The 23,231-nt window shown below is 43.4% G+C and overlaps 1 pseudogene; it reads right to left on the bottom strand.

Annotated features, from left to right (window-relative positions):
* Window positions 1–777: 777 nt before the first annotated feature.
* Window positions 778–18,251, bottom strand: LOC122899228 (annotated as a pseudogene).
* Between the last annotated feature and the right edge of the window lie 4,980 nt (window positions 18,252–23,231).

The following is a 23,231-nucleotide window of genomic DNA, read 5'->3' on the forward strand; positions in this document are numbered from 1 at the left end:
AGAAGAATAGTCAGTTTATCTGTTCTTTTCAAAAAGCTTCACATTCCACAGTTAATGTTTTTATAAATGTCTATTTTCAGTTTTATTTCTATTAAAAATTTTGAGATCAGAGATAATATAGCTAAAGGAAAATTTCTGTCCGTATTTCCTAAAGACATACTTCCTTCAACACAATCTTCAGATATAAGAAAGTCCAAATTTTGTTTAAGCGTGCACGCTCAAAACATCTTTACGATGTCTTCTGGTATCAACTGTCTTGCTCAACAAAATGGCATTTCTCGATAAAGGCTGAACCACATTTGTGCATTCTTTGGGTATCTTCCCTATTATTTCCCTGACATACATTGAGTACAACCTGTGTATAAAGGTCTCAAAAGTATACAAGATGTTGACACTTTTCCCCCAAGTGTGCTATGATTGTTATTTAAGGCCAAATTCTGGAAGAATATTTTCACACATCTGTCTGATTGACAGGATTATCTCCTACGTAAGTTTCTTATTTAATAAGTTCTACTTCATAATAATCCCCCATATTTCCTACATGCATTAATAGGGTTTCTTCTACAGTCATTTTATTTGTCTTATTTCAACAGATTTTCAGACATTCAACAAATTCAGAGTATTTTCCCCTATGAGTATTCTCTTGTTTACTTTGGAAGATGACTTAGGGTAAAAATTTGCCATTCTTTACATTCATAGGGGTCACGTCCCTTTGTGAATTTTCTGTGGTATTTTGAGGTATGAATCACAAGAGAAAGATTTCTCTCACTGCTGTATTCATAAATTTTCTTCCCCTGTGTGTAACCTTGGATGTACTGTGATAACTGATTTCTTGGAGGTTTTCTCACTCTCAATACATTCACAGGGTTTCTCTCTTATGTGTATTCTCTGATGTACTTTGAGGTCTATGTTGCAACTGAAGGTTTTCCCACAATGATTACATTCATAGGGTTTCTCTCTTGTATGTGTTCTCTGCTGCTTAGTGAGATCTGACTTATGATAGAAGGACTTTCCACATGCACTACACTTATAAGGTTTCTCCCCTGTGTGTATTCTCTGATGTACTGTGAGAACTGATTTCTCAGAAAATGACTTCCCACACTGATTACATCCATAGGGCTTCTCACCTGTGTGAGTTCTCTGATGTGATCTGAGGACTGAGCTGCAAGTGAAGGTTTTCCAACACTGAGTACAGTGGTATGATTTCTTCCCTCTGTGTGTTCATTTGTGTATTGTAAAGTCTGACTTATGGCAAAAGGTCTTCCCACGTTTTTTACACTCATAGGGTTTCTCTCCTGTGTGAGTTCTCTGGTGTACTGTCAGGTATGAATTCCTAGAGAAGAACTTCCCACATTCTTTACATTCACAGGGCTTCTCCCCTGTGTGAGTTCTCAGATGTACTCTGAGGTAGGAGTTTCTAGAGAAGAATTTCCCACACTGATTACACTCATAGGGTTTCTCGCCTGTGTGTGTTTTCTGATGTACTGTGAGGACTGAGTTACTTACGAAGGTTTTTTCCACATTGATTACATTCATATGGCCTCTCCCCTGTGTGAATTCTCTGGTGTACTGTGAGATATGACTTATGGTAGAAGCTTTTTCTACATTCCTTACATTCATAGGGTTTCTCTCCTGTGTGGCCTCACTGATGTAAAGTGAGGAGAGATTTGTGAGAGAAGCATTTCCCACATTCCTTACATTCATAGGGTTTCTCTCTTGTATGTGTGTTCTGATGTTTGGTGAGTTTTGACTTTTTGCAGAATGTTTTTCCACATTCATTACATTCATAGACTTTGTCTCCTATGTGTGTTCTCTGAGTTATATTAAGAACTGACTTCTCCCAAAAGAGTTCTCCCAAGTTGTTATATTCAAATATTCTCTCTCCTGTGCCAAGAAAGCCTGATCTCCCATTGAAATTATCCACTCTTTCAATATACTCATAGCCTTTCACCTCTAAATGAACTCTGTGTTCCAAGAGAGATGATTTCTCAAAAGTTGTAGCATATTCTTGAAACTCATAAAGATTTTCTGTTTTTTTGTGCCATCTTACCAACCATGAGGGTTGAATTACTACAGAATGTTTTATCAGATTCATTATGTTCACAAGGACTCTGTCCTATGTAAGCTTGGTTATATGGGATGACAACTGCCGTCTCATGGAAAGCTTTCCCACATTCCTTGTATTCCTTATTGCTTTGAATAAAGCATTGCTCTATATTTTTAGTTCTCTGATATGGGATTAAGTCTTCATTATGACTGAGGTATTTTCCATTTTGAATGAATTCACAAGGTTTCTTTCCCATTTGAGGTTGTTCATGGTTAATCTGAAGAAACAATTGTTCCTTATTGTATTGAGGCCAACAGCCTTCTTACTTAAATAGGTTTTCTTATTAATAACTAATTCTGAAATACATTTCAAATTCATACCACAGGAGTCACACCTACACGGTATTTTTATGGAAGGAACTGTGTCTGTGCTGAAATTAAAAATGTTTCCTAATACGTTACCTCTGTGCACAGTGTTTTGTTGTTGATAAATGGAGCTTGCCAGAAATGTCTTTCCTGGGTTTCTTGAGTGGCTTCTGCTTGGCTATCAACTTTGCAGACTTCTAAAGATGACAAAGACCAACAAACCATAAGCTATGAATCGTGTCTTAATTATGATGAAATTACACTTAAAACAAATGGCACGCAAGTCCCTCATGCTCCCCTGAGTTACAAAGGCCAGGCCGAAGCACTTTGACCTGCACCATTGTTTCAAAGCCTAAGCCGCGCGCCCGAAACTCTTCCCCTGACAGAGGCGCGCAAAAGCCCAGCCTGTCCCTCATGCTCCCCTGACTTACAAAGGCCCGGCGGGCACTCTTTGACCCGGGCCATTGTTTCAAAGCCTAAGCCGTGCGTCGAAACTCTTCCCCTGACAGAGGTGCGCAAAAGCCCAGGCTGGGGCTTACGGACCAGCGCCCCGTTCTCAGTGCCCCAGACGCGCGCTTGACCCACAGCCGCCTCTGAAAAGAGGTGCGCGCAAGCCAGGCACTCCCAGCCCGGGCTGGTGGCAAAATCTCAGTGTGCGATCACTGCTTGGAACCTCTCTGGCGGTCGGGAGCTCCCAGACAGCCGCCACTGCCTTGGCTTTGGGTACGAGCAAAAGATCCTGCACCCCCAGGGTCTGCAACTTGGAAGCTGCTCTGCCAGCGGCCAAGGGGGAATTTATTCAGCTTCTGCACCCAGACTGAGGCTTCTCTCTGAGAGGGAGATCAGGGTGCGGTTTAATTTCTTCTACTACTACAAAAACCATCAAAGGCAGTCAAGGTGAGAGGAAAAAAAGTGAACAAGCATAAAAACCGCCAGAGAACAAAAGCCTGAAAAAAAACCAGTTTCCCCAGAGCCCACCCCCTTGAGGGGGGCGGGAGCACTCAACTCAGGAAACATCATTGACTGACAACCCACGTGGCAGGCCCCTCCCCCAGAAAAACAAACCAAGAAAGAAAAAAAAAAAAGGACTACAAGAGAACGACCACTACTTCATAGGAAAACTTGCATTGTGCACTCGTTTCCACTATTCCGGTTCATATTTTTCCTTTTTTTTTTACACATAGGTAATTTTTTTAACCTATTTACCATCACAGTGAGCTGTACAGTACATCAAATTCCATAATACCTTTCCAACCTGAACTTTTTGATACATACACCTATGTTTTTCTTTTGCATTTTTGTATTTTGAGTTCCTTTTTTAAAATTTTAGTTTAGTTTAGTCTAGTTTATTTCCTTTTTATTTTTATCCTCTAATATTCATATGGAGTTAAACTTTAAAGTAATCCCCTTTCCCCAATCAATACTACCCCTATAGGTAAACCAATTTTTAATCCCCTTTATCTTAGGAAAGTTGAGTCCTTTAACAAAGATATCAAGATACATCCAGGAAGAATCAAAACAACCTTTCTCGCACACACTGAGAATTTATAAGAACTCTCCCATCTTCTTCCACCAGTGTTTCTGTGTTTTTTGTGTTTGTCCTGAAAGCATATAAATTTTACACTTGTGGTTCTTTTTGACGAGGTTCTTTCTTTATTTGCATATATATATATATATATATATATATATATATATATATTTCTCTTGCCATATAATTGTATCAGTCTTTTTATCTCTTTTTGTTTGTCTAGTCATAAATCTTACCTTGGGGCCCATCTGGGCTGAACCTTCTCTTTCATCTTCCCTTTCTTTCCTGTCTCTCTCTATATATTTTTTTTCTTTTTCTTCTTTTCCTTTTTTTCTGGGCTTTTGCGCGCCTCTCTCAGGGGAAGAGTTTCACGCGTGCGCGGCTTAGGCTTTGAAACAATGGCGCAGGTCAAGGAGCGCCGGCCGGGCCTCAGTAATTCAGGGGAGCTTGAGGGACGTGCGCGCATATCTCGAGCTTTGTGGTAGGGCTAGCGCGCGTTCTGCAGACCGACCCAGCTCCCATCCCCTCACAGGAGCCAGAACCCACGCGCTCCGGGGCGCGCTGGCGGCTTAGGGACCAGGAGCTGGTTTCGCCGCCGCACTCTCTCTGCCTCCACGCCGGGGAGGCCGTCTGGGACCGGGGACTTAAGCCCCTCTCCCTAGCCGCCCCGATTCCCACAATTTCCCCCCCGCGATCCTTTGCTCTTTTGGAGTGCTTTCAACCAGTCTCCAAGTTAATACTTGTCCCCAGACGCAGGGCACTCTCGCTCGGATTGGGGTATTACTTTCCCACTGGTCGCCACTGGTGGCTCCCTTCCCCTTTTGTTTATCTTCCGATATCAGTCCGCCATTCCGCTTTACCTGCTCACTGGCGTCTTCTGCCCCTGTAGAGATCCAGACGTGTATAATTCTGATCTCAGGCTGATTTCATGGGTGATCGGAGTTCTTTGGTAGGTAATCAGCTCACTTTGGGGTACCAGCTAAAAAGACGCCTCTTCCTACTACCCCGCCATCTTGTCCCCCCCCCAAATTCTCTCCAATTAATTGCATTCTATACACCTCATTCTATGTTGTGTGGTGCAAAAATAATGAATACTGTTATGCTGAAAATAAAAAATAAATTAAAAAGAAAAACAAAAAACAATCTGAGCGTTTTGAAGAGGCGCGGGGTGGGAGGTTGTGGAAACATGGTGGTGGGTATTAGAGAGGGCATGGATTGCATGGAGCACTGGGTGCGGTGCAAAAACAATGAATACTGATACACTGAAAAGAAATAAAAAATTAAAATAAATATATAAATAAAAATGTAAAAAGGTGAAAAAAATGTTGGCTAATACTCCCTTGAAACATAAACATACCCTATTAACTGCCAAAATTTGAAATAGTCGGTAATCTTTCTTTTTCCAACTACAATCTATGGTGTGTGGCAAGTATTTATATCTGATTTCCTCTGAATACACCTGAGTGATTATGAAAGTAATGGTCCTTAACAAATGGTGTGCTTTTTCAAAATAAAGTTCAAGTTTTCTACAAATCTGTAATTTTGAACAAGAACCTACAGGTTTATAACCCAACAGGTCCATTTAGAAATTAATTCCTTATAGTATTTTCTGAATATAAAGGCTCTCTCACTCATAGAGAGGCACAGTTAATGAATTAAGTAATGATCGAATAGCCACTATATGTTATATAACAAAGTAATATATGCTGTCTTTGAAGAAATTATAATCCAGAGAATAGCTTCTTCATTCAACATCCATACACTACCAGGAATCAGATTCTATAGTAGATAACGTAAATTAAAGGAATGAAGGAACATTTTAAAAGCTGTGGAAAGCTGAGCTTAAATTTGAAAATGTGCTTAACACCAATGATAATGATATTAACAACAAGAAAAGTTAACAGGAAAACTAACCATTACCATGAGCCCAGCACTGTTCTAGGTACTTTTCATGTATTAACTCACAAAAATCCCCAAGTATGTTAGGAATGAAATGTAGACTTTCATTTTCCTGCCACAGATGGCAGGAAAGCACATCTGTGGGTAATCCTAAAAAGGATTAGCACCAGTTCTGTGCCATACAGAATACACATAGCCATATTTAAGGGTGACTGGGGCAGCTGGGTGGCTCGGGTGGTTACGTGTCTGACTCCTGGATTTCAGCTCAGATTGTTATCTCAGGGTTGTGAGATCAAGCCCTGTATAGGGCTCCATGCTTAGCACAGAGGTTTTTTTTTTAATATTTTATGTATTTATTTGAGAGAGAAAGAGAGAGGGAAGACAAGCAGGGGAAGAGGGAGAGGGAGAAGGAGGCTCCCTGCTGACCAGGGAGCCCAACTCAGGGCTCAATCCCAAGACACTGGGTCATGACCTGAGCTGAAGGCAGACGCCCAATGACTGAGTCACCCAGGCAACCCTCAGCAGAGTCTGATTGAGATACTTTCTTTCCCTCTTCTGTTGGTCCTCCCCCAACTCATGTGTGCTTCCTCTAAATAAATAAATAAAATCTCTTTTTTCAAAGGGTAAAAAAGATTAAGGGTCATTAAATGAGAGAAACACATATTTGCTATATTATGCATTGGGCAAAATACAACTCAAGATATTAACATGATAAATTGAATGCTTCAGAGGGCAAAGTCTAACTGCATTTAGGAATCAGAACAAAGAGGAAAACAGTATGCCCAAGTGTTCTGGGTGGTATCGGCGCAAACTGAGAATATAAAAAGAATTTTTTTAAAGTTTGCAAAAATATAACTATAGTGATCTAACATTAATAAGAAAGGAAGACAGAAAAATAAAATGACACAAGGACACAGTTACAAGAGAAGATTCACAGGAGGTAACAAATGAAGTGGGGAAAATTTATGATTTGTAAATGCTGACTGTGATATTACTTCTTCTCACACTGAAGGGATCAGGATATCCTGTATCTTCTGTATATACACACAGGTATAACACTGAACGTCAAGTTGGCAAAAGATGCTAAAAATATAAATATGCAGTTAGCAGAATAAATGAAAACCTCTCATCTTAGCTATAGGAAGGTATTATTTTATTTCAAAGATCCAATTTGACAATTTGTACTTTAACAGGTAAATGTAGTCTGTTGCTATTTATGGTGATTCCTGAAATATATCAAGTCATCTCTCACATTTTACTTGGTACTTTTTATTTGTCCCAATTTTACTACCAATTCTATTGTACTTTTCTTCCTCCTTTTTGAAATAATTTCTTATCTTTTCCATTTTTTCTCCCTTACAACTTTAGAAGTTATACACACATGTTTCTCAGCTTTAAGGGGCTATCCATCACATCATTCCATGAATATTTAACTTAAAATCTAGACTAATTCAATATCTTACCTCTCCCTTTCTGAAGAACAGAAGCATCAAACTCAATTTGATCACCTCTCACCTCATTTATATACAGTTAGTGCTTTGTGTATGTTTTTTAGCCCTACATATTTGTATCATAATTGCTTTATGCACCCATTTGTTCAGATTCACCTCTGTGTTTTGTCATGACCTATCACTTGCCACTCCTCTCAAGCATTCTTTTGGGTTTCATTTTCTTTTCCTGTAGTCTGTCCATTAGAATTTTACATGAAATTACACAATTAAAGGTACAGCTGCTATAATTTATTTCATTACCAACGCAAATTTAATGATACTCTGAGACGAACTCTCCTGTTGACTAAAACTCAGTGTCCTCTGAGGCCTGTTCTCAACTAGGCCTTGACTAGGTCTTCCAGGTCTATCCGGGCTGAGCTCAGTTTCAGCAAGAACCCTTTTAAGTCAGTCTAGTTACAGTCCCTTCACCCTTGATATCTGATCAAGTTCCTTAAACCCTGTCCCTGATGGATTAGTGCCCGATCTGCATTCAGCAAGAATCCCCCTACTGTTGGTGTTTCTCTTAGTAATCTTCTATCCAGTGATTCCCCCCACTCTGCCTGTTGGCTGTAAGTCCCTAGCTGTCTTAGCAGTATGTGGAGTTGAGCTCAGTTTTACTGAAACTTCTCACCTCCTATTCCAACAGTTACTGAATAAAATCTGTATCTATCACTGTTAACTGGTGGCTGGCTTTATTTCTCATTGAAGCAGCATGAGCCCACCTGACTAGTGGAAGAGAAACAGGAGAAAAGAAATAAACCCTCTGTGACACAGGCTTGGATGGGCAGCCAAAATCTGAAAATGGAGCAGACACTGAGGAAATTCTGACGAGAGAGATACAAGAACTAGGGAACAGTATCAAATATAGCCACACATAAGGAACTGGAGTCCCAGGAAAAAATTAAGAATGAAATACATCAAACCACTTATTTAGGAAACCGAGAAGACAACAGGAAAAATAACCAGGAAACCCACCCCCCCACTAAAAAAAACAAAGGTAAATCTGGAAACAACAGAGTTGAACAGCCCAAAACCAAAGATGAAAAGAAAATCTTGACGGCAACAAGGGAAAACAGAATATTAAATACGGAAAAACAGAGATTTAAAAATCAGAGAAGGTAGTATGTAACCTAGAAGACAGTGAAGTGAATCAAGTATGAGCAGAAAAATGTCGATCCAGATTTCCGTACCGACAGAAAACATCTTGCACAAGGAAGACCTGTGGGCAGAAAGAGCTGCTTGCTGCCTTGTGGGGTTTGAAGTAAAATATCACACAGAATGGGAGGAGGAACAGAAACATATTATTATAACACTGTAAGCCTCCTATAAAATAGCATGATGTCATTTGAAATCAGACTGTGACAGTCTGAAGGTATCGTATCCAACAGGGCATCCACTTAAGTGGTTAAAATATTCCCATTAAAAAATGAGAGATTTTCATATTAGTTAAAAAAGACCCAACCATGTATTATCTATAGGAAACCCACTCTAAATATAAATAGATTAAAAGTAAGAAGATGGAAAAATATACACCACACAGACCTTACAAGAAAGCTGAAGGGACTATTAATGTTTTTTTTTTCTTTTTTTTGCCTCCAGGGCTTCTGACTATAAACCGTGGGTTCCCATGACTAGCCATCTCACCTCAGACTAGTAATTCACTAGAACACCTCAAAAAAACCCCAAAACTATTTACTTATATATTGCTAATTTATTTTATTTTTAAACATTTTATTTATTTATCTGAGAGCACACAGTGAGAGAGGGAAACAAGCAGTGGGATTGGGAGAGAGAGAAGCAGGCTTCCCTCCCAGCAGAGACCTGGATGCAGAGCTTGACCGTGACCTGGGCCATAGGCAGATGCTTAACAACTGAGCCACCTGGGTGGCCCCTATATTACCAATTTATTATAAAGGATTCAATTCTGGAGCAGCCAAAGTGAAGAGATATATAGGCAAGGGCTGGGGATGTGTGTGGTATGTGGAACTCCCAAACCCTCTCTGGTGCACACCTATCAAAGCTTCCTGAACTGCTGTTTAGAAGCTCCTAGACAGGTTTCATTACCTAGGCTTGAGTGATTAAGTCACTGGCCACTGGTGATGGCCACCCCCCCCACACACACCTGAAGTGATCTAGCGGCCCCCAGCCACCAGTTACTTCAGTATACAAAAGACACTCTTTTCATGCCAGAGATTCCAAGGGTTTTAGGAACTATGTGCCAGGAACCATGGGCAAAGAGCCAAAACATTTTTTTCTCCCTTTGGTTATATTGTAGTCTCTCTCACTACTAAAACATGCAATGGACCCCCATTTTTTTTAAAGGACATTCAAATTTTGCAGCATGGCCTATAACTTCAAGATCCAGTTTATGCTGGTGTCTCCAACTTTATTTCATGCCATTGCTCGCTGTTCTTGTCGTGATAGAAACACACTAGCCATCTTGCTATTGACTGAATGAGTCCAGGGTCCTCCTGACCAGGACGTTCCTGCCTCTCTCAGCAATGCTCTTCTCACAGATCTTTGCTGTCAAGACTTTTCATATAATTTAGGTCCTTTCCAGATACAATCTTGAAGAGACTACCCCTGGCCACTTGGGTGAAACAGTCTACTTATCCCCAATACCCTCTATCACTATCATCTCATCTTCTGGTCTTTAAAACCCTTCACAGCATTTAGCATGACCTGAAATTATAGGATTAATTTATTTGCATCCTTTCTTCCTCTGTGGTCCTTATCTCTACAGCTCCCTCCTGAATGTAAGCCCAGCAAAGGGAGAGTCATTGACTTTCTTGTTCATTGATGTATATCCTGAGCTTTTAGAAGGGCATTAGCTAAATGCTGGTTAAAAGTATAAATTTCCCAGGGGTGCCTGGGTGCCTCAGTGGGTTAAAGCCTCTGTCTTCAGCTCAGGTCATGATCCCAGAGTCCTGGGATCGAACCTGCATCGGGCTCTCTGCTCAGCAGGGAGCCCGTTTCCTCCTCTCTCTCTGCCTGCCTCTCTGCCTACTTGTGATCTCTCTCTGCCAAATAAATAAATCTTTAAAAAAGTATTAAATTCCCAGATGCCTATTTTAGCAAGGCCCTGTGTATTTATATCTTGCCTCATCTGATGCTCACAAATATTGTGACAAAGGTCTTATTATACAAATTTACAATGAAGAAACAAAGGCTCATAGAGATTAAGTGACTCGTCTAAGCCAGTAAGTGGCTTAGCTAGGATTTGTGGGCTAGCAATAGTAATATTAAAGTAGGCTTCAGAATAAAAATGTTCTACCAGAAATAGAGACATCATCATAAAGGGGTCAAGGGCTCAAGAGGACATAAAGATCCGAGTATGTATACACTTAATAATTCTTAAAATTGATAACGTGAAAACCAATAGAACTGAAAGGAGAAGTAAACACAAAATTATAGCTACAGAGTTCAACACTGATTCTCACTGTGTCACTGACAAAGCTCTTAGGAATTTTATCCCCAAACCCATTTTTCCGTTAGCCCTGTGATTTTCAGTACACTATTTTATATGGAGTAGTGATTCTTTTTTAGAAAAACACACATCACGTTATAAAAGAAGTCACTGTATTTGTATACCTTCTCTCCTCTCCGTTTGTTTTTAGTCTTCTCTTATCTATATAGATACATACCCTTTCTGTGTTGCCTAGATTTGCAACTCGTACAATCTGTCACCTAGCTCCCACATTTGTTTTATTTTTTTTTAAAGATTTTGTTTATTTATTTGACAGGCAGAGATTACAAGTAGGTTGAGAGGCAGGCAGAGAGAGAGAAGGAGGAAGCAGGCTTCCTGCTGAGCAGAGAGCCTGATGCGGGGCTCGATCCCAGGACCCTGGGATCATGACCCGAGCCAAAGGCAGAGGCTTTAACCCACTGAGCCACCCAGGCGCCCCCACCACATTTGTTTTAAAGTCAGTTCTTTGTGGTGGGGGGTGTCAGGGTGGCACGGTTGGCTGACTCTCTGACTCTTGGATTCAGCTCTGGTTGTGATCTCGGGGTTGGGGGTAGAGTCCCTCGTCGGGCTGCATGATCAACACAGAGTCTGCTTGTTTCTCTCTCTCTCTCCCTACCATGTTCACGCTCTCTCTTTCTCAAACAGGTAAGACTTTAAGGAAAAAAAAAAACCTAAAAAACAAAATAAAATTAGTTCTTCAGTTAAAGTCAGAGTCTACTACCAGCTTTTTTACTATGCTTCTTTATGTCACCCCCTGGTTGCCTGATACTCATTCTCTAAAACAGGCTTCTAGGAACAAAGATCCTAGAGTTCTTGTCCCTTCAGAAAAGACTTACTGTCTTTGTTGAAGAGTATCTTCTTTTTTTTTAAGATTTTATTTATTTATTTGACAGAGAGAAATCACAAGTAGATGGAGAGGCAGGCAGAGAGAGAGAGAGGGAAACGGGCTCCCTGCTGAGCAGAGAGCCCGATGCGGGACTCGATCCCAGGACCCTGAGATCATGACCCGAGCCGAAGGCAGTGGCTTAACCCACTGAGCCACCCAGGCACCCCTGAAGAGTATCTTCTTAACTGGCTGTAATACTCTCAATGTGACACCTTGAGGATTTTGTAGAAACTGCTCTTGCTGACTCTGAGCTACAGATTTTACTATGGAAAAGTCTGAGGCTATTTGGACTTTCTCTTATATTGGCCAGTTGTCAAAATAACTGTTTTTGAAATCTAGTCCCTTTATCAGAATATATCCTAATGTGGCTAAGGACTGGCTCTTTTACACAGATTCAATCACAAATCTCTCCCCCCACAAAAGTATTCTTGAAATATTTTAAACATTTGTTCTATTTCTTTTCCTTTTTATTTTGGGGAAGGGATTCTATGTATGGTATGTATGTGAACTCTCTTTTTAATGTAATCTTCTAATTTTATTTCATTTTCTTCTTGCTTATACCTATCCTTTCTTTCTGAACAAATTTTTTAAAAAGATTTTATTTATTCATTTGAGAGAGAAAGGCACAGCGAGAGAGGGAACACAAGCAGGGGGAGTGGGAGAGGGAGAAGCAGGCCTCCCGCCAAGCAGGGAGCCCAATGAGGGGGTCGATCCCAGGACCCTGGTATCATGACCTGAGCCGAAGGCAGACACTTAATGACTGAGCCACCCGGGCGGGCCCTGAACAGATTTTTGCCAGTATGCATTCATCCTTGGGGTTCTTCCAATTTGTTTCTTTACTGTAATTTTATTTTCTGTTCTCTTTTCTCAGTTCGACACCCTGCCATGTGTTTGCTATTCCCTTATTAATATCCTTCTTAAATACCTGTACCACAGAGATAATTAATTCAATTAGTTCACCCTTTTGAAACTCATGATTTAATATTTGGTCACATAATTTACCTACTTTATGACTACTTTGATCAGATGACAATTCTTTCACCAACTAGCTTTCTTCCCAAAATTTTCACCCCTTTTTTCTTATAATCATTTTGCATGCATTTGTGCTGGTTCCTTTTCCATTACTTGGGCTAAAAGGATGTGAGCTTTTTAAGGAAGACCACACTGCAAAAGGTTTACTTGGGAGACGGAACAGAGTCATCCCTTAGGCTAGAGGGGTAACTCATTGTGAACAAGTGCTCTGCACATGTGTTGGTCTCAGTTTACAGATCAACCAGGATGTGCCTTCCTTCCTCGTTGGAGTAGCCTCCACAACAGCTTGCTCTCTTGGTCATCACAGAGTCAATCACTGACTGCACCTCCAAATTGAGGAAAACCAAGTGTTGGGCTCATTTCACAGAAACAAGCCCAGAGGCTGAACTGGGCCCATGGAGGCTCCGACTCCCCCAGCATCTGCCTAGACCAACTGTCTGATGCAATCCAGGAAAGAAAGGTAGTTAAAACTCTACAGAACAGTTTCATCTGAGAGACAGGAACAAGACAAAAGATAACATCCTTTTCCCTTCCACCTTTCTGACCAGCTGCTCTGGCACACAGTAGTTCACACTGAGATTCGGAACATATCCTGCTAGTCTGAGCAATCAGATGTGCTAATTACAAAGCTACAGTCAACGAGGTAATCACCCCCCTGAGACTTCCCCTCCTCCTAACCAGCCTTACCGTCCCCCATGCTTCCCTCACTTTTGTAGAAGGTCTGCAAATCCCAATCAACCGTTGTCAAGTAAGTTTTTGCATCAAATTCTATGTCAGAGGAGTACCCGCTAAGATGGCATGTAAGATTTTTTCTGTACATTTAGTGTCTATGAGGTGGTTTTCCCTCATGCACAGTCTCTCTTGCACCAGCATGGAAACAGAGGGCTACTGAAAAGTGTGGTTTGTGCTTCTACACTTCAGTACGTCTCCTTTGCAGAACGAAACTGTCTCCAAGGGAGCTCAGCTATCTAGTTCATGGCACTGTTGTTCAAGGAAGTTTTAGATGTGGATGTGCTCTGTTCATGAAAAGCGCACTGCCAGACCCCGTGCGCGTCAGAAATGCTTTTGTTTTCTACCCACCTGCTAACATACACACGTTCCTTGATCCGTCATCAGCTCTGCTGCAGGTACACTTGTACTGATTTGGGATTTCAGATATCTACTAGTGTCATAGAATGAAGCTTGTCTTGCTCACTTCCCTGAGTGCTTCTGGAGGATTTGCAGACAAAGGCAGAAAATGCTGACTTTATACATTCTTCTTCAAGAAGTTCATTTTGTGTTTGAAAACCATCTTAACTCAGCTACAGGACACCATATTCTCTGTTTCCACCTTATCTCCAGACTGTTCCTTCGCTCTTCTTCGCTGTGTCCTCTCATTTTCATGACTTCTAAACATTAGTGTCCCAGGGGACAGCTTTCAGACCTCTCAAATTTGTTCATTCTTACTTCTGAGAGGTGGTTACCTGATCCCTTAGCTTCAAATACTAATTTTAAAAACTTTAAATACTATCATAAGTTGATAATTTCCAAGTAAGTATCTCCAACCTGGGGTCTTCCCTATATCACCTCTGCTCATACAACCAAATGCTTATTCCCATGTAAAACTGTGCATTTTATAATCATTTCATTCAAGTTGATATCATCCAAATGCCTTCCTGAATGGCTTCCTTTTCTCAAGTATTACATTTCATTATTTCAATTTATAACTTCCTTGCTATTTTGTTGACATACTATGTATATAATATGTGTATGTGTGTATGTATTATGTATATTATGACATATTATGTGTATAGTATGTATATGTGTGTTTATTTCTTTTCTTTCCCTATCAGAATGTAAGCTCCATGAGGTCAGGAACAAATTCAGTTTGATCATGTGTTTCAGTACCTAAAACTTGAGTGAGGCACAGCAGGTACTCAGTATTTGTTAAATGTGAAAACGAACATATAAGCAAGTACCTGAGAATAAAAACAATTCATACCCTGTCACCTAGTTTCCATCTGTTTAATACAGACTAACTCACCTGGGTAGCTCTGACGTGGGGACTCTTCCTCTAGTATCCATGGCTGCTCTCCTTGCTCCAACTTCAGGATCACTTATGGTTTAGGGATGCAACACCCTGTAATTGGGAAATGACATGGGAATTCGGCGAGGCTCATGGGCTTCAGGGCCCTTGAAGAAGACAGAAGACGAAGCTTCAGGGGCCAATTACAACACTTCATTCTTTACAGTGATTCAACAATCCTTCTGCTTAATACTTGATATCTCAAACTCAACAAATATCATTAAACTCAACAAAGCTTCTACAGGTGTCAAACCAAGAATGAAAGTGCATACTAGGAATCTACACGGGAAACAATCCTTACCCACTGAGACAAGGTGGCTATAGTTCTCCAGCATCACCTCCCTGTACAGGGTCCTCTGAGCAGGGTCCAGGTGCTGCCACTCCTCCTGGGTAAAGCCCACAGTCACATCCGCAAATGATAAGGATCCCTGAAACAGCACATTTGTGTCCAAATTTAAGTAATCACAACGGGAAGACATGGAAAAGCTGTCGAAGAACTGTTATGGAGTTCACTATTCACAATTAGAAAATGTGTTCTGGCATGCCTACCTTTGTACTTGGTTGGAGGAGAAAGCATGGCAGACATTCCTCACCAGTGTGATAAGTTACCGGCGTCCCATCATGTGCCTACATGCCATAAAGAGCTCTCCTACCTTGAGAATCTGAAAACCAATAAAACCATGTCACTGTTCTCAAGGAGCATATAATCTGACAGACACAAGCATGAAGCATCCAACTACCATGTAGCATGAAATCCTACTACAGTAAAACAGGTGCAAAGTAGAGTGAGATTACAGAGGGGAGAAAAGTTCTATTCCTGCTATTAGGGTGGGTTTCACTGATAACATAGTATCATTCAGGAACCTGGGCCAAGAGCATAACCATGCACACTTCTAAAATATGGAGTTAAGGGGCACCAGTTGGTTAAGTGTTTGCCTTTGGCTCCGGTCATGATTTCAGGGTCCTGGGATTGAACCCCATGTCAGGCTCCCTGCTTAGTGGGGAGTCTGCTCCCTCTCCCCCTGTGTGTGTGTGTTCTCTCTCTCTGTCAAAGGAATAAAAATCTTTTTAAAATGTAGTTATAGGAGTCAGTGAACACACAGGAAAGGACTGCTGGGACTATGTTCACATAAAGAGCTACAGTCATCTTCAGGGAAAATGCTATTTAATAATTCTGAACATAACTCCTGTAGGACGGGGTGCCCAAAATGTTTGGTTACTGTTCCATCTAGGAAACCCTTTTCTTTCTTTCGTTCTTTCTTTTTTTTTTTTAGGAAACCCTTTTTTATAAACAGTAAACTTACAATATCAATTTATATATTAAATTGCTTTATTGTTATTTTTTCTAAGTCACTTTTATTTTTTCAAATGAATATATTTGGCATGTAACATTGTATAACTCTGATAGGCCTATATACTGTAATGATTGCCAATGTAGCTGTATTTATCGTATTACATAATTACAGCACATTAGTGTGTATATCCATTTCACTGTATACTAGATTTCTTCATTCTTTTTATGGATTACAATAAATCTAGGGAGATACCCAAGTATTTTCTTCCCATAACTGAATTGACTGTCTTATACAGTTCATAGGTTTTATACCACCCATTTATAAAATGACCACTGTGGAAAATATATCAAGAAGAAACAGAGACATATCATTCTCAGGTTATCAAAAGAAACAGCTAATCAATGTTCATGTCATACACTAAAAATTGGTTAATAGGAAAAACAAGACTATTTTTCAGAAATGTATAAGGTATTGGAAAAAAACAAAAACAAAACAAAGAATACCTAAGTAAATGAATACAGTATATTCATGGCTTGGACAATTTAATATTACAAAAATATCTCATTTCTCCACAAATTGGCCTATAAATTCAAGACAATCAGAATTAAAATCTTAGCAGATATTTTTGTGGAAACTGATAAGTTTACTCTCAGACTTACATAGAAACTTGAATGGCCAAGAATAACCAAAACTACCTTGGAAAACAGAATGGATAAACTCATATTAATTATGGTAGGCAGAATCTAAGATGACGACCTCCAATGGATCCAACAACATGACATAAACTCCTTTTAAATAGAAGAGACTTAAGTCCCTGTGATTGTGATACATTCTATGGCTAAACAGATTTTGCAAGTATAAATGAGATCCTTTAATCAGTTGACTTTGGTCTAAAAGGAAGATTTACTTGGGTGGGCCTGACCTAATCATGTGAGTCTTTTATTTATTTATCTTTAATATTTTATTTATTTATTTGAAAGAGAGAGTGAGAGTGAGAGAGAGAGAGAGAGAGAGCATGAGCACACGAGCAGGGTGAGGGGCAGAGGGAGAAGCAGGATCCCTGCCGTGCAAGGAGCCCAACATGGGACTTGATCTCAGGACCCCGGGATTATGACCTGAGCCAAAGGCAGACACTTAACCAACTGAGCCATCCAGGCGTCCCTCATGTGAGGCTTTTAAGGAACGTAAAATATCAGAGACCCTTCTTCTGACCTCAAAGAAGAAACAAGCTACTGTGAATCCTACGGCTGTCCAGAAATAATTTCTGCCAGATATGTACAGATGGGAACCCAACCAAGCCTTAGATAAGGAGTCCCAAGCAACACCTTGATTGCAGCATTAATGCCTAAGAAACTTAGCTAACCTACTCCTAACTCATTCTCATCTATACATATGAGCCATATGAGCAGGGAGCCTGATGCTAGGATTAATCCCAGACTCCAAGAGCAGGACCTGAGCTGATGGCCAATACTTAACCCACTGAGCCACCCAAGAACTCCTGGAGAGACTTTGTGAAAAAATCTCATATAAATAGGAGTTTTCCAGAGTAGCAGATAGGAAAATGAACATTTCAAGTCTCCTAGGTGCCCTCAGGAGTATCCTTTTTTTAATGTCCAAAAATGCAGGTAGTTAACATACAGCGCAGTATTGCATTCTACAGTACAACTCAGGGACTCATCACTTCTCTCCACCACTCAGAGCTGACCACATCAAGTGCCTTAATCGCCCATCATCCATTGACCACTCCCCAACCCACTTCCCTCCATGACCCCACAGTGTGCAGGCATGCCTTCACCCTCAGAGTTCTGTCATGAGCCATCGCCACGGTGACCTGATGACACGCATCCAACGTTCCATTTCAACGTCACTCTGTGAGCCAAGCCCCTGGCGGTTGGGTGAACAGGACTAACAGTCCCCACGATGGGGAATATTAACTGCTGTTGTATGGGTATGTGCCTATCGATTTTCTCAATTCTCTTCTCTCGAGCTGGCTGCCTCCCTTTTACAGAGACAGGCTTCTTCTCTTTGGATTTTCCTCTCCACCCTCTGATTCCCCCTCCCGGTTTGATGCCTGTGTTTGTTCGTTTGTCTGGGTTGTTTCATTGGGATTTCGTGGGGAAGCTGCCTTGCTTAAAGCGCTTCTACGTTCAGAAAACCGTACTCTTTCTGAATACCCATTTCGGACACAGTCCTACAGGGACAACACACAGGTCACACGCCACACGGCTGTCCCTGGATCAGGAGAAACTTGGTGCGACCCAGGCACCACATTTGAGGGGAACGAATTGCTGGTCTCCTCTTCCCGATGGACATGACAAAATCGGAAAGGATGGGTCAGTGGTCGAAATGCAGCTGTTTTTAGAAGGAGAGACACTGGAAGATACGGGGTGTTCTCATGGGTTGATGTGCAGGGTTTCACAGGTCGTCTGCTTGATGCCTGGGAGTGCACGGGAATGGGCTGTGCCACCGCGGGGGTGGACAGAACACATGGCAGCTGCACGGTGGACTGTCTGCTGGTCTCAAAGGTACTGCTGGGCTGGGTTCTCCAGGCCCGGCCTAGGGAGGGAGACAGGAGACTGTCCGCTAAACCTACAGTCTCCAGAAGGGATCAAGAGACCTGAGAGTAGACAGTAGACTGGCGAAGAATGAGAGAGCAGGGAGGGACTCCCGCCAGCCAGGGTAGCCTCACGTCTGTCCAGGCTCCTCAGAGCAGTCCGCACGGCAAGGGCGGGCCCCTCAGCATCATCCATCTCCTTCCTGAAACCAACCACCCCACATGGCTACCTCCATGTCCCTTCGTACCATCGACTGCTCCTCGGGACTCGTGAGCTCAAGGCAAGCACGTTCTCGGCAGGGTCAAAGTGTGACCTTTGGGAGCAGAAGGCAAGCGAGTTCTCGGCAGGGTCCTATGTGACCGTTGGGAGTCTGAATCAGCTTGGGAGCCAAGCAGAACCCCAGGAGCCTGGGCTGCAACTGGCCTTCAGGATAGCCTTGGGCGACTGTGCTGACCTTGCAGAGAGAGGTGAGGGAACGTGGCCATGCTACCCATTCCTGGTCCTTCACTAGGGCCCCATTCGGCAGAAACCACCACCTAGTTGATGTCAGGGCCCCAAACACAGAGGTGAGTGAGGACTGAGGCTGGTCTCATGGCCCTCGCTCTCCCCTACAGACACACTGGCACAGAGGGATTTCAGATTGTGAGGGCATCTCTTGGTTCAGGGCTTCAGGACGTTTTCTCAGGGACCATGGGTTGGTGTCAGGGGCTCAGGGATCTCCGGCCACAGGGAAACGATGACTTTCCTGTCCCAGATCCATCCTTCATCAGGGTGGCAACTGTGGACGGTCCCTTCACCACCCTACATTTCAGGGCCCTCCACTGTCCTCCACTGTGGCTTCACCCACAGCCAGCCATCTAGCTGAGTCCCTAGGCGGTCCCTTCCTCAACACCTGCCGAGTGGCTGGGAAGCATCCCGTCCTCCCCTAGGTCCCAGGCGCTCCTTGGACTCAATCACTTGGGACACCGTGGCGGCACATTAACGTCTAGGCCGGAGGGCAGGGAAACGGGGCACAGAGTGTTCTGGGGAACACTCTCAGGTAGGTGTGGCTGCTCAATGGATGTGACCCAGCCCATCACGTGTGCTCATGGCGCTCTGTTGCGTTTCTGTCCTGTCTCTGCTCCGTACAAGCCGTTGCCCAGAGAACCTGTGGGTGTGGGAGGGGGTGGAATTCAGAGCACAGCACACGGCGACCCCTTCCTAAGTCCCACCTGGAGGGAGGAAAGCCTGCTGGGCAGCTGGCGAGTAGGGGTAGGAGACAGATGGACTTGAAGGAAAGGATGTCCAATCCCCCTATGGGCTTCTGACAACAATGTGCTGACACTGCTCTCTATTTCTGTGCATCTCCCAGAAATCTGTGGGGAGTGTCTCCCTGAGGATGTGGAGCCGCCCCCAGCCACGCCGCCCCCTCCACGACGATGACGACGACGATGCCGCAAGAAGAGAGTCTGGTTCTCCCTCCACGATGAGGTCTACACCGTCGAAGACACCGAGGAAGGTGCCTTGGGGACTGACTCATGACGTTGATTGGAGATGCATTCTTTTGTTCAGTAGCACAGACATAATCAAAGCTTTTAAAACTGCTGAGACACATTGTCCTCTGATTTCACTGGTAGCCATTTTCCTCTATGGCGTCTGTCCGTCCCCTTTTAAGTCCACAAGTCACGATGAGATCCTCATTCAAGCTGGATCCAAGGGGCACAGGAAAAAAGTGTCTACTAGCTGAAGGGATGGATCTTAGGTCTTTCTGGAACACACAGGTCCCTACAGGTCTTCCCAGGAAACATGGTTCTTAGATGTGTAGGAAGGAAGAGACTATGTTTTCCACCAGGAACGCTGAACAGAGAAATGGACCAGAATAGGACAGGAGGTTTCACGATGTCCCCCTCCACTTTCGCCCATTAGCCACATCCTACATGGGTTTGCTACGTATCTTCAAAGGAACAAAACGACCTCACCACATTTGGGGAACTCAAGTACCCAGTACATCCACGTGGTTACCATTCTACAAATGGGGCCAATGCATTCAGGGATGTCTTCTCATTCTGGAAACAGACAGAAATCTGCGCACTAAAGTCTCACAATAGCCCCAGACAGGCACTGCCCCCAAATCCATCATGGGAGGAAAGAAGACATTCAATGGCATCCATACACATCATGGAGTGCAATTCAGGCATAAGAAGAAACAAAGGTTTCCAATATTTTACGAAACAGATGGACCCTGGAAACCTAACATGCATTTTGAAAGCAAGCACACAAGGAAAGAGGTACACTACACAATCCCAACTTTGAGGACACTCGAGTAGGGACATTCGTAGACCCAGAAAGTGGAAGGGATGGTGCAGGGAGGAAAGGGGGAGGGCCGGTCATGTCACAGGTACAGAGGTGCCATGAGATAGGATGGCAACGTTTTCCCCGTAGATGGCAGTGCGGGCTACAAAGCATCACGGATGTCAGCAGTGTCACTGAACGGACACGTACTAACAAATACAACCGTCCCCAGTACTTAGATTCCATCACCGAAAAACCCACTACTCCAAGGCATGATAGAGGACCGATAGGGTCACACAGCAGAGGTGCAGGGAAGACAGCTGTATAGGCCCCATGACCAGCTGAAGAAGTGGCAAGCTGGCTTGGCTTCACAGTGGGCAGGAGGGCTCAGGGGACTACACCCTGAAACCCAGGGTGTCTTGAGTGTTTCCCAGACAGACGCTGATGAGTTCCCACTGATGACATCCCCTCCGTTGGAAAGCCAAGGCCCCATCTCCCTTTTCCATCCTGCTCCCCTTTTCTGTGTTTCTGTGTACACCACTGTGTACTGTGTCCACCACTGTGTCCACCACTGTTGGCCCACTGGCAAGTCAGGCCTTGCTTGGTCACATTTCACGTCCAATCCCTCTGGCCCCGCATCCATATCCAGCAGACTTAACTCCCCAAGTCATTCCTGAGTAGTGCAGCCAATGTCCTGACAGCTCCTCTCTATTCTCCTAGACCCTGTGGAGGGCCAGTCCAAGGACCTTCCTAGGGGCTGGACAGAAGAAGGTCCCCCAACTCTCCCTGAGGTAAGCTCACCTCTCTTTCTCAGAGACAGAAATGGTGCTTCCTTGATTTCTTCCATCAGTGGAGTTTGATGAACATCTGGTACTTTACCTCCTAGGGGAAGGGGGCAGCAGTCTCCCCTCGTGGAGGAATGCTGGGTCTGACCTCTTATGCACAGTGGACCCAAAAATGGTGAGGACACAGGACAGCCTCAGTTACAAACTCTATGGGATCAAACACCTTCTTCAGCAGAAAAGGTTTCTCCTTGAAAGAGAATGTTCTGTCTGTTCATCAGAATGGACTTCAGAGATTGAATGATGCTCCAGCATCATTCAAACGGTCCTCCTGAACTTGGGTGGGGGGACATGGACTCAACCACGGCACCTCATCCAATTAACTGCCTGAAGTCCTCCCCAAACCAAAGAGCTGGCCCAACAGCGGACAGGATGCTAGGATCCTCACTCTGTTTCCTTTTCCCCAATCGCAGGTAGACGCTGGGAGCAAGGACAGCTGTACGTATTTAAGACCATCGGGCTCTGGGAGGAAATCTAGAGTACAAAGAAGCCTGACCCCTGATTCTGGGTTCCAACAAGGAACGGGGGTTGGGGGATACTGACCGAGACTGTCCGGTGAGGCACGGTCACCACGTCGAACAGGGCCTAGACGAACTCATACATAGGGAAGGGGTGATCTGTGTGCACGTGGGATGAAGGCCCTGTGTGCATGGGTGTGTGCATGTGTGTGTGTGTGTGTGTGTCCCCATGCGTTATGCTTGTGAACACGATTGTGTGCCTTTCCCAGGAGATCTTTCTCACACTTCCATCACAATCACAGTGTCACCCTTCCAAAACACTCTCATCACCCTGGCACACTTTACATAGTCCTTCCCCTACTCACCACAGCTGTACCTGGAGGACGTTTCCCTTTGATTTCCTGAGACGGGCATGGTGCAGAGATGAAGGGTCCAAACCCTTGACCTCCTACTTGGAAAGCCAAGATTGGAGCTCAGGTTCCAATCGGAAAGTTGCTCTGCCCTACGTACCTGTGTTAGTCCCTCAGCCAGGGGGTCATGATGTATCATGGGTGCTAGCTAGCAAAGGGCCATCAGGATCTGTGCACACAGCCAAATACCTAGATTCTATGATGGTCCCCCACAGGACCCAACATGACACAGTGGCTTCCATGGACACAAAAGCCAGGGCAAGCTTAGAAGCCCACGTTAAAGATTACAGCCTGGTCCCTGGAGTCAAGTGCACAGAGAAAAGCCTCATCCTCGTGCTCAAGCCCACATGGCTGGAAAGCGTGTGGACCCATGGAGGACAGAACAGGGCAACATCGGTCATAGCCGGTCTCAGTGTGTATACACGACCGGCCAATGGCAGAAAAGCATCACGGAGGGAACTGACTGTACTTGATAAGATTTCCCTAAGCCTCAGGAAGGTTCAAATTCTCTAAACACACACTCAAACACCACTAGCCAATAGGAAATCAAGGTCAAGCTTGGGTGGAAGCTTTGGACCCAACATCCCCGGAGCAAATCTCCTATAAAGCAGGCCTACAGCCT

Source organism: Neovison vison, chromosome 2, assembly GCF_020171115.1.
Source record: "Neovison vison isolate M4711 chromosome 2, ASM_NN_V1, whole genome shotgun sequence".
NCBI lineage: Eukaryota > Metazoa > Chordata > Mammalia > Carnivora > Mustelidae > Neogale > Neogale vison.